Below are 12,587 nucleotides of genomic sequence, written 5' to 3'. Positions count from 1 at the left end.
CTTGTGCATTTGTCACGTATTTCTCGTGTCATGGTTTTCATCTCTTTCATTTCGTTTATGACCTTCTCTGCATTAATTACTCTAGCCATCAATTCTTCCACTTTTTTTTCAAGATTTTTAGTTTCTTTGCGCTGGGTACGTAATTCCTCCTTTAGCTCTGAGAAATTTGATGGACTGAAGCCTTCTTCTCTCATCTCGTCAAAGTCATTCTCCGTCCAGCTTTGATCCGTGGCTGGCGATGAGCTGCGCTCCTTTGCCGGAGGAGATGTGCTCTTATTTTTTGAATTTCCAGCTTTTCTGCCCTGCTTTTTCCCCATCTTTGTGGTTTTATCTGCCTCTGGTCTTTGATGATGGTGATGTACTGATGGGGTTTTGGTGTAGGTGTCCTTCCTGTTTGATAGTTTTCCTTCTAACAGTCAGGATCCTCAGCTGTAGGTCTGTTGGAGATTGCTTGAGGTCCACTCCAGACCCTGTTTGCCTGGGTATCAGCAGCAGAGGCTGCAGAAGATAGAATATTTCTGAACAGCGAGTGTACCTGTCTGATTCTTGCTTTGGAAGCTTCCTCTCAGGGGTGTACTCCTCCCTGTGAGGTGTGGGGTGTCAGACTGCCCCTAGTAGGGGATGTCTCCCAGTTAGGCTACTCAGGGGTCAGGGACCCACTTGAGCAGGGAGTCTGTCCCTTCTCAGATCTCAGCCTCCGTGTTGGGAGATCCACTGCTCTCTTCAAAGCTGTCAGACAGAGTCGTTTGCATCTGCAGAGGTGTCTGCTGCGTTTGTTATGTTTACTGTGCCCTGTCCCCAGAGGTGGAGTCTACAGAGACAGGCAGGTTTCCTTGAGCTGCTGTGAGCTCCACCCAGTTCGAGCTTCCCAGCAGCTTTGTTTACCTACTTAAGCCTCAGCAATGGCGGGTGCCCCTCCCCCAGCCTCGCTGCTGCCTTGCCGGTAGATCACAGACTGCTGCGCTAGCAATGAGGGAGGCTCTGTGGGTGTGGGACCCTCCCGGCCAGGTGTGGGATATGATCTCCTGGTGTGCCTGTTTGCTTAAAGCGCAGTATTGGGGTGGGAGTTACCCGATTTTCCAGGTGTTGTGTGTCTCAGTTCCCCTGGCTAGGAAAAGGGACTCCCTTCCCCCTTGCGCTTCCCAGGTGAGGCAATGCCTCGCCCTGCTTCAGCTCTCGCTGGTCGGGCTGCAGCAGCTGACCAGCACCGATCGTCCGGCACTCCCCAGTGAGATGAACCCAGTACCTCAGTTGAAAATGCAGAAATCACCAGTCTTCTGTGTCGCTCGCGCTGGGAGTTGGAGACTGGAGCTGCTCCTATTCGGCCATCTTGCTCCGCCCCCCAGAAATAATTTTCTTGACTTTAGTTATTTCTAGGGCATTTGTATATTTTTTTAAAGTGATTATATTGTTAAATAGTACATTTACTTATACTTCAGGTTCCTTCTTGCTCTTAAATTCCAAGGAATCCTCAAGACCAAAATTTACTGAACTTGATCCAGATCCATTGTCTGTCTTACTCACATTTTAAATCTATTTGTTAACTGCTTTAAATACTTGTGAGAAAAACAAGAGACAAAAGAAATTAAAAGCATTATGGTTTAATTTCATTTTATAAGATAGACATTTGTGTAAATGTTTATTCATACACTCATAAACATATGTGCATTATAAAAATATAGATAAACAAAATATGAAAAGTGAAAATCTGCAAGATCTCACAATTCAGAAGTATGCATTATTAACATTTTACCATATGGACAGTCAGACATTTTACTGTAACTTGCTCTTTTTTTGTTGTTTGTAATTTAGAAGTCTTTTTTTTTTTTTTTTTGGTAATTCTCTATACACTAACATAGATTTTTTTTCTTTTACACAATTAAAAAATGGTGAGCTCAATTATTTTTATTTAAATGGGAAGAATAAATAAATACTTGTGCATTTTATTTTTATCTCCTTCCCCTCACATCACAGTTTTGGTTGGAATAATCTGGGCTCATAGAACTACATTAATTTATTTTCTAATTACATATCATGTCTTTTAAAAATTGTTTGATGTTTATTAAGTTTCACATGTTAGCAAATATTTTAACATTATGCATACATATTACTGATATCAGTAGTAACCACAATTGCTTTTAAATTACATTTTCTCTCTATTGGAATTATTTATTGTGATTCATTTTTTTTGGTTTGTCAGTTCACCCTTTTCCTGACAACATTATTCAGAGCTCTTTGCTGATTGTATACTTTTTAAGTTCTTTCATGGCTATGAATGGCTCACAGTTTTGTTGATGATGTTTTAGTGTCTTGTGACAATTAGTATTGCAGAAGAAAGTTTTGATGTCAGGCTGACCTTTTAAAATTATTTTATCATAGGTAACTTATTTTCCCCTTGCTTGGATGATTTTATGGTTAAAAAAAATCTTTGCTATATCCTGGGGATTGCTTTTTAAATTTTAAAGCAAGAACCTCTTTCATTAACTCCTTCTATTAGATGAGCCACTCTGATCCAAAGCCTCAAGTTTTTCCTCTATTCCTGCTATTAATTTTTGCTTATATCAGTCAGTAACATGAAAATGGTGGAATTCTCAAACAGGAAAATTGAGCAGAGTTTAATGATTTGCAATGGTATTGAAAAGGTTAAAGGAAATCGAAGGGCTAGTGAAGGACCTAGAACACAATAGCTGGGGATCCATTAACACCCATGGATCTGAAAGGGTAGAGAAAAGTAGTTTCCAGGACTTGGAAAGTGCTATAGGCCACAGCAGTGTTATTGTGTCTGTGAGAAGGCTATGTGCAGGAACTGTAACCTTCCCTAGAGGAACATAAGCAGTTAACTATGGCGAACTGGAGAAATCTGGGGCTTGCACGCCTCGTACGCTCCCATCTCCTGTGACTGCTTCTCATAGACTGAACCAAGCATCAAGTCCCTTGAAACCATTTATACAGGTCAGCCTCATGGGACAAAGAGCAGGCTGGGAAAGGGCTGAGTGGATCTAGAGGAGAAAACACAATGTTTTCCTGAAATTCTTATGACATTTAGTCTTCATCATCTGATTTTTTTGGAAAATATATTAGAAAAGCATACACATATTTTTATCTATAAGCTCTATTGCTTCATCCCTTCATTCGTCCTTTTCCTAATTGTTCTGAGAGAACTTATTATTTTTTTTTTTTGCATTTTTCAATCTACTACTCTCTACTGCTTCCATTACATGTTTAAATTTAGTAATCTTAGTTTTTATTTGAATGCTATCTTTCCTAATGCTATAAGATTTTTTTTCCAATGGGTGTAGACTTTCAACAAATCTTATTGAAATGCAAATAAGACTTTTTAACTGTTAACTTTTCTTGGTATAAAGCTGTTTCACATAGATACACTTATTCTGAATCCCCAAATGGGCCTTTTATTTTGTTTAGATGTTCAGAGCATTTTTCAAAAGTCCATTGGTATTTTTGTAGCCTCAGCTTTACTGAGGGAATTCCAACTTCTTCAAATTCTGAAACTTGAGATGATTCTGTGTCAAAATTCAAATCTTTTAGTCCCAGAAAATGGGAATATAAAAGTGTTCCTGTTTATTACAGCAATATTTTGTTACAGATTGAATTAAATTGTCCACATGAATGGGGAGTGAACTATGGAGAGAATAGCTGCATGACAGGAAAGTTAATTGATTTTCCAAATGGTTTCTTTTCACTGGCTACATATATGAGTTCTGATGGTGCAACTCAAACAACTTTGTAGGACTCAGACTGATTTCAAATAACCTCTCTCACAGACTAGCTCATATACACTAGAGACATGGTGTTCATGGTGTTCATGTGTCAGGACAGAACCACATTTTCCCATGAAGATCTTCCTTTCTAGGAAGAACCCTGGGAACTAGCGTGATGGTTAATTTTATGTGTCAACTTGGCTGGGCCATGGTGCTCAGATACTTGGTCAAACATTATTCTAGATGTTTCTACAAAGGTGTTTTGTGGAGACTAAAACCTAAATTGGTGGACTGTGAGTAACGCAAATTACCCACCATAATGTTGGTGGGCCTTATCCAATCAATTGAAGGCTTTACCAGAAAAAAGACGGACTTCCTCTAAGCAAGAAAGAATTCTGCCAGCAGAGAGCACTTTTGGAATCAAACTGCAACTCTTCTCTGTATGTCCAGTCTGCTGGTCTATTCTATCAGGCTTTATATTTACCATGTGTTATGGTCTGAATGTTTGTGAACCGCCCCCTCCCAATTCATATGTCAAAATCCTAACCTTCAAGATGATTATATTAGGAGGTGGGGCCTTTAGGAGGCGATCAGGTCAAAAGAGTAGAGCCCATATGAATTGAATTAGTGCCGTTATAAAGAGGCCTGAGAGCTCTCTTGCCCCTTCCATCGTGTGAGAACACAGTGAGAAGGCACCACCTGTGAGCAAGGAAAAGGATCTGCACTAGGCACTGAATCTGTTGGTACCTTGATTGTGAACTTTCCAGACTCCAGAACTGTGAGTAATAAATTTATGTTGTTTGAAAGCTACACGGTTTATGGGATTTTGTTATAGCAAAGTGAACTAAGACACCAAGCTACAACGATCATGAGGGCCAAATCCTTAAAAATCTCCCTCCCTCTCTCTCTCCCTCTTTGCCCTAATACACACACACACACACACACACACATGCACACACACACACACACACATGCACACACACACACACGCGAGTGCACGCACACACACACACCCACACCCTGTTAGTTCTGTTTCTTGGGAGAACCCTGACTCTAATACAGCTAGTAAGAAGACAACTTAATAGAAAAGATGCTGTTTCTTCTTTGAATTATTTCATTTTAATTTTTATGATTATGTTGTCAGAGCCCCATATACTGCTTCTGTCAGATTCACATATGTAGAAATCCAGTATAATGACATTTTCACTTTCTTTTGCTTGTGCCAAGAGAAAGCTGAGAGTGAATTCTCCATTTAGCTGACTTTTCTGAGGAATTTTGGTGTGATTTCTAGTGTGCTTTGACTTTCATCACATCTACTTTATCCTGAAGGCCTTTTTTTTTTTTTTTTTCTTTTTCTTCTTTTTCTAACAGCCCTTCCTTCTCAGAGGTGGAGATTTTCCTGGTTCTGCTTACTACCTTTTCTTGCAACTAATCTTACTGAAATATGAGACTGTTTTCACTTTCCTCAATCTAAGCCAATTTGCACACTGCATTTTTGACCTGTTACTAATAATATCTATCCATATCTCCTAATCACTGTATAGATTATATCCTATTTTTACATACCTTTGGTCATAACAGTAGAATTTGTTGTGGAGAAAGACTGTCTTCATTTGAATTTCCTAAAAGCAGAACTGAGACAATGATTTAAGTGCAGTTGTTTATTTGGAAACTGACCCAAGAAAAATAGTAAGAAAGTGAGTAGTTGAAGGTACTGTATGGAGGAAGGCCAATAAAAGGTTACTGCATTAGGTTACTATTGCTGCATCACAAATTTCCACAAATTTAGCAGCTTAAAAAAACAAAAATTTATTTTCTCTTGTAGGTCTGGATGTCAGAAGTCTAAAACCAGGCTAACTGGACTAAAATCAAGATGTAGGTAAGGCTATGTTCCTTCCTGGAGGTTTTAGGGCAGAATCCATTTTCTTGCTTTTTCCAGCTTCTAGAGGCTCTTCTATTTCTTGATTGCAGACCCCCTTTCATCAAAGCCAGCAATGACTAGTCAATTCTTTCTCACATGAAACCACTCTGACACTGTCTCCTACTTTCACTTTTAAGGACCTTGAGATAACATAAGGCCCACCCAGATAATCCTAATCTCCCTGTTTAAGGTCATCTGATTAGTAATCTTAATTCCATCTGTAACCTTAACTTCCCTTTGCCATGTAATATACCATATAATAGATTCTAGGAATTAGAACGAGTACATTTTTTGGTCCATTATTCTGCCAACCGTAGGTACATTAATGATTGAGTTACAACAGTGGAGAAATAATGCAATTGGTATAAAGAGTATACATGTGGCCCAACCTGACCAGAAAGAAAATGATAAATTCTGTGAAATGTAGTTAAACCTAACCAAGTTGACACATTATAAAGCTACCACAGTCCATTCTTGGCAACTTTGAACTCAAATATGCTTCTTTGAACCACGCTTAATCTCCAAATAAAACCAATAACAAAAGACCTACCTCCATCAAAAATGATACAATAATCTTACATAAGACTGCAAACACACTATTTTCCCAGAAGAAGGTATAGAGTCCCTTTTGTGCTTTTGGGTGATGTTCATTTTCTCCTTCCTGGTTCACACTCTGTTTTATATTTTGTAACTTAAATATAATATCAAGTTAATTATTAACAAGTCTTATGTTAGATGAGAAGGGGATGACAGAGGGAAAATTAAAATATTAAATTATTAAATTTTGTATAAAATTAAATTATTAAATAAAAACACCAAAATAAGGAAGAAATACTCATAACCATGACAGTCCTCATTTCTACCATAGGCATAAGCATGTGGGCATGAGCTGGTATTTATAATAACTCTCTTCCACTACCCATCCCACATTCTCTTTGCCCTTAGCAAACGCCTCACTTCCTTTGGTTCTTTACTTGGTGAAATGACCCAAAACTTCATTCCTGAAGGATCTGGATTTCTAGAAGCCCTGCATGAATTGGGTTGTTGTAGACCAAATTAAGATTTCCGCTAATTTTAATGACAGGACACTGGAGAACTAAGAGGCACCTTCAAGGTTCTGCTGTATTTCAGACGGTCTCAATCTTGCTCCTATTGTGTAGTAGAAGCAACCCAATTTCCTCTCGGTAATCAGGATTAATCACCCGAACCAGATAATAACTCCTTTCTCTCCTGTTCATTCAGTGGCACAAGGCACACAAAGAAGCCAGGCAGTACTCTTAACTGCCAGTTCAGAGACATCATTGTTTGGATCCCTGGTAGAAGCATTTCTCTCTTTGAAACTAAGATGTCTAGATCAGAAGAGCTTTAAGTCACAGGAATGGAAAGCTAAAATGTTGTTAGTGTATCATTAGGGGTAATAGTGAGAAGACCCACTCCCATTTCTATGCCTTGATTTCTGGATTTATGAAAACTGGCTACAGGAGAAACAGTACCATGAATATTCAACACTGATTTAGACCATACACAATCTCTTAGAGAACCTTGACCCAACCTCGCAAAGTGTTGCCATCTAGCTGGTGCTGTAACTGAATCTCCAAAAAGCCATTCCACAACTATGTCAAACCAGCTGCTTCAGGATGATGGAGAACATGGTAATACCAGTGAATTCCATAAGCATGGGTCCACCACTGTATTTCTTTTGCTGTGAAGTGAGTTCCTTGATCAGATGCAATGTTGTATGCAACACAATGATGGTGAATAAGACATTCTGTAAGTTCATGGATAGTTGTTTTAGTAGAAGTGTTTTGTGCAGGGAATTCAAATTCATTTCCAGATTGTGTATTCTAGTAAGAACAAAATACTGCCTGACCCATGATAGAAGCAGTCCAATGTAGTCAACCTGCCACCAGATAGCTGGCTTATCACCCAGAAGAATGTTTCCATATCGGGGACTCAGTGTTGGTCTCTACTACTGGGAGATTGGACATATTGTATCATTTAGAAATTGCAGGTGGCTCCTCATAACAGTTACTTTCAATAATAGTGACTTACAATAACTATAAATTTATCTTTCTCTTTTGTAAAAGAAGTCTTAAGATATTCAGTGCAGCACTGGCAGGGAAGACTTAACAATAATCAGAAATATAGTGTGCCTCTCTCTTCTGCTATGATATTCTTAGCAAGTCACTTTCCTTCTCAAGGCTGCCTCATGATTCAAGATGGCTACTAAAGCTCCAGGAATTACATCAAATTCAAAGTTAAAAAGCAAGAAGTAGAAGTGGGAAATGCAAAAGGAGCATTTGCCAGCTGTCTATTTCCCTTTGTGGGAGCATTTCCAAAATTCCCTCCCAACAACTCCACATATATTTCATTAGTCAAGTTGTTGGCATTCAGAAACTGATGCCTCAAAATATGGCACTTTGACATGGTAAACTGAATAAGAATCCTCAATGTCTCCCTGACCTCTCCATGCATTGTCTCTCAATCTTCTGTCTCTCCCAAAGCACAGGATGAATTTTTTCTCTGAAGTTTCCTTATCTGTCTAAAATCCAGACCCACCAAACAGGAAAACAATTACCTCTGGTCCCTTCCCTGAGTTTTCGTTGCCTGAACTCGTATTGCAGGAAGAAAGACTGAAGCCTGTGAACACACCTGAACAAACTTGTCACAAATTATTATCTGTTCTGGACTTTGTTCAGGCTAGTGCATGCTCTTCAAGACCACTGAATGCCCTTAAAAATCATTTAGTACCCCCCAAAGATTATCCACACTTCCTCATCTCCCTTTCCCCTAAGAAGAAGAGAATATAAACATCTGTACCCAGTTATGTGGTGGGGTAATCACTCTGATTTTTTATCCACATTAATAAATGTGTATGTCTTTCCTCCTATTCATCTGCATTTTGTCGTTGATTTTCAGTGAAACTTCAGAGGGTGAAGGGGAAGTTTTTCTTTGCTCTTATAGTTTCGATACAGTGGGCAGCATACCAAAGCCTCTCTCCTCTTTGGAAGCTGCAGTGAAGGGAACCCCTGACCTGACAAACTGGCAGAAGGGTAAGAAATTCTTACCAGCAAGAATCCAAGCTTCTCTCTCTGTGGACTCCAGTTGAATGGATGGTAAAAATCACTGTCTTTTCTCTTTTCCTCTCCAAAATCTTGATTGGGAGGAAGGGTATTTTGTGACTAGTCTTGGGTATAATGACTCTGGTGTGCTTTTCTGGTATGAATATTCCTATTGTCTGATCTTTTGCCTCCCAGAAATAGTGTTTTCATTTGTCTTTGTCTTTCTGTATTGTTCTGTCATAAAGAGGAGTACCACAGGGTAGAACATGGCCTAAAACCCTTATAAATCCATTGTTCAAGCCAGCCCTGCACACTGGTCATTTTGCAATTCTGATCAGATGTGCGTCTATTTAGACAAACTTTGCTGTGAGTCCCTGAAACAAAAAAACAGATGAGGTTCTCCTCTTGTTTTGTGTTATGTCTTTGAGAGTATGATTTGTGACCAAGTAGAGCACTCTCCCTTGGTTTTTACCATAGAGGAGGCGTGATTTTCAAGTCACATGTGAAAATGGCTGGAAAGCTGAAACACATAAGATTTTAAGCAGCACACATTTTGTTCTGAATGTACCAATCTCTTAGGGTAGTTTGTCTTAAATAAGAAGTTCCATCCATAGGAGTTTTTGTTGTTTCAACTGTGGTTGCCTGGTTTGTCCTGGGAAAGTCTAATCTCAGGAGAGCCTGGTGTCATGAATTAATGGGTCTGGAACCGGTAGGCCTCCACAAATCTGTGGGATACTGGTGGAACAGGACACACAAACGCCATCTTAAGTATCTGTGACAACAAGTCTTTCATTAGCTTAGCCTCTTCCTGGGAATGAGTTTTTTTGGGAATTATTAGGAATATCCCTTCTATGCCCTGTTTCAGGACTTCTATAGTCAGAATTCAGCTTAATTAAAAGCTGACATTCAAGCTAAATTTTTTTTTTAAACACCTTTCTGCTTTTTCTCTTTTGAATCCTGTTTCTGAGAATTGTTTTCAGTTGATCAAAACCCTCTTTTATTTATATGTTTAGTCCCGTTGTTTGCTTTCCTTCTTGGTCTAATTTTTGCTGAGAAAAATGTAAAAGTTCATTGGCCTTTTGGGAAGCATAAAATCTCCTGAAATTTACTGTTCTAAGACGTGTTCTCCCATTTACTTCTATTCCTCCTTCTTTTTTGCCACCTTCAATACCACATGAAAAGATCTAGAAGGGACTTCTAGTGACTCTGAGACCTCTTGAGGAACACAGAAAAAACGTGGCACAGACTCCTTTTTTGAGTTCTCCTGTTTTCCAAATGGAACCCCAGGAGTCAGGGCAGTTTCCTCTTAGGTCTACAGCTCTGCCCTCTTTTGCATTCTCTTACCTGGTGTGTTTGGCATTGTGAGATACCAGGGGATATGCTGTACTGTGAGAAAGTACTTGACCTTTGTATATGGTATGGCTTCTTTGTCACTGATGAGGGCTACAGTGTTTGGGGTTGCTAACAGTGGTTTCAATGAGTGGTTATTACTGTAGAACGCTACTTGTTTCTTTGCAAGTTTATTTAAGAAAGGTGCAGTTTGAATACTCGGAGGCTGTGGAAACACTCAGCACCAAGGGATAAGACTCTTCTGGGGGATGGACTTTTCAGAGAGAGGGCTGATTGGTGTTGGAGCACCCACCAGCCTTGGGAGAAAGTCCCTGTAGCAAGATGCATTGTGAAAGTCTTGTGCAGCCTTGTGCAGTGGTATTGCCCAATTTTGTGGGAGCTGAGATTCAGTGTAAAAACAGAATTATTGATTTCTGGAGATCTAGATGCCCTGCCTTCCAGCTGCATCTGCTTTTCTCATATTTAAATATTAGGCCCTGAAAACTGCAAATGCTTCATCAGCCCTATTATTCATTGATGAACTCCACCCTAAGCTCAGTGGTCCAGTTAGAAAACAGAGACTAAATTAGAAACTACCTATCTAAATAAAATCAGTCTCCTTAGAAAATACTGTGGTAAATTTCTATAATTTTGTGTCATGTTGGCAGTTTTAACCTTCTTCTAACTAACAAACCCAAGCTCATTCTTAAGAAAAACATAAATACTGTCTCTGTGCTTTGAAATGTAAATTTGCTATCCTGTTTTCTCTAAAACTTAGTAAGGGCTTTGGCAGCGTGGGATAAACAAACTAACTTGTTCTTTTTACGGAGGCACAATTTAATTAAACTGTCCTTTTAAACTAGTGAGTTTTACCTGTTTCATAATTAAAATTTTAAAACCAAAGCTATAAGGCCTTTGTGTCTGTATTTTTATGCATACATGTATATAGATGTCTGTTTGTATATTGTCCCTATGGTACCAAATTGAATTATAAATAAATGAGTGCCAAGAAACTAACTAGCCCAAATACTTTTCAAGTTCACATAACTTTAGTATTCTTTGGTTATATTTGTATAAATATGTTACTGAAATGTGTTTCAAAATTGTATAAGAGTTCTAAAAATCTGGTATGTCTTAATATAAGAAGTAAGTTGTTTCCTTCTGATTTTTTTTTTTTTCTAAAAGCACTTTGCAAATCCTAAAGTGTTGTGTCTTCAATTAAATTCATGGAAAGAACTCTAGCAAGTACTCTTGAATATAGGTTTCTGATAATTCTGGAGATTATATTATTGAACCAAGTAAAACCTTCCAAAACTCTACTTAAAAAAAGAAAACTGATGGGTTTATGAATATTGCTAACCCAACATCAAGCAAAATAAAAATTAATTACATGGAACTGAACCGATACAGGAGTGAAAAGATTTTTCAATAATCTTTTTGTTTGAAACATTGCTTATTATTTGTATGTTTTGTTTGTTTTCCAGAGTTAAGAATTTTTTTAAGTTATTTATAGCTTACAGCAATTGGGTAAAGTATACTTTGGTAAGAAAAATGGAAACCCATACCTTTCTCTCTACCTGATTTCTCAAGAATTCAGAAACTATTCATGAAAATTCTTATTTTATGGCAAAATAGTTATTTGCATAAGTTTAATAAGAATCTGTTTTCTTTGGTAACAGGACACAATTGGAGACACTGATTATTTTACCAAGGCTTTGACTAGAATAGCATATTTTCATCTGTGATCAAACTGCTTTAAAGGATTGGGGTTGACTTTACAAAGCCAATAGACTTGGATAAAGACTGGCCTGTTACCTTGTCTACACAGTTCTTTTACAAAGTTCCTAACTTTGTGGAAAGTAAAGACTGTTACTCTCTCATAGGCCCAGGAAAGTCAAGATATTTTGGGGACCTTAGGAATAGAAGGATTTTCCCAATTTGTACAGGTATTATAGGTACAGCCTGATGGCAAATCCTTGCCTTGGTTTCTTGTCCTTGACTGGCTTTTAAAAGTCAAATCTGAGATTTCTTACAAAAAAGTTCCATCAAAGCTAACTTTAAAAGAGCCTATATAGCCAATCACTATTCTTGCTGTATTTTACACAAATAATGAAACCAAGTGTAATAAGGCTAAAGCTTATTTTGCAAGTAGATTTGTCCTACCATGTTTTATCTTTAGAAAAATGGAATATTGGAGAGAGAAAAATTATGTTTCAGAAGAAAACCATAGTACACCTGTTCTTAGATTCTTGCCTTGTTCATTGTTTTTGAGTTTTTATTATTTACTTACAATTTGGTCTGAATCTTGAATTGTTTCTTGACGACAAGTCTTCAAAGTAATCTTTCCAAATTTTCCTTTCATTTTTTTCTGACTTGGACTTACTGAAATTAAAACTGCCTTTTTCCTGAGGCCCTGCAAGCTGAGGCTAGTCAAATTGGCTGTGGAGAAAAATCATCGCAATAGCTCATATTTGGACACGCTTTACACGCAAATTACAATCTAGGAAAATCTGTCAGGTTGCCACTGGTCTTCTCAACTGGCTGCCCTCCAAACTT

The sequence above is a fragment of the Macaca mulatta genome, chromosome X (genome assembly GCF_049350105.2).
Source record: "Macaca mulatta isolate MMU2019108-1 chromosome X, T2T-MMU8v2.0, whole genome shotgun sequence".
NCBI lineage: Eukaryota > Metazoa > Chordata > Mammalia > Primates > Cercopithecidae > Macaca > Macaca mulatta.
This window is presented reverse-complemented; position numbering follows the sequence as displayed.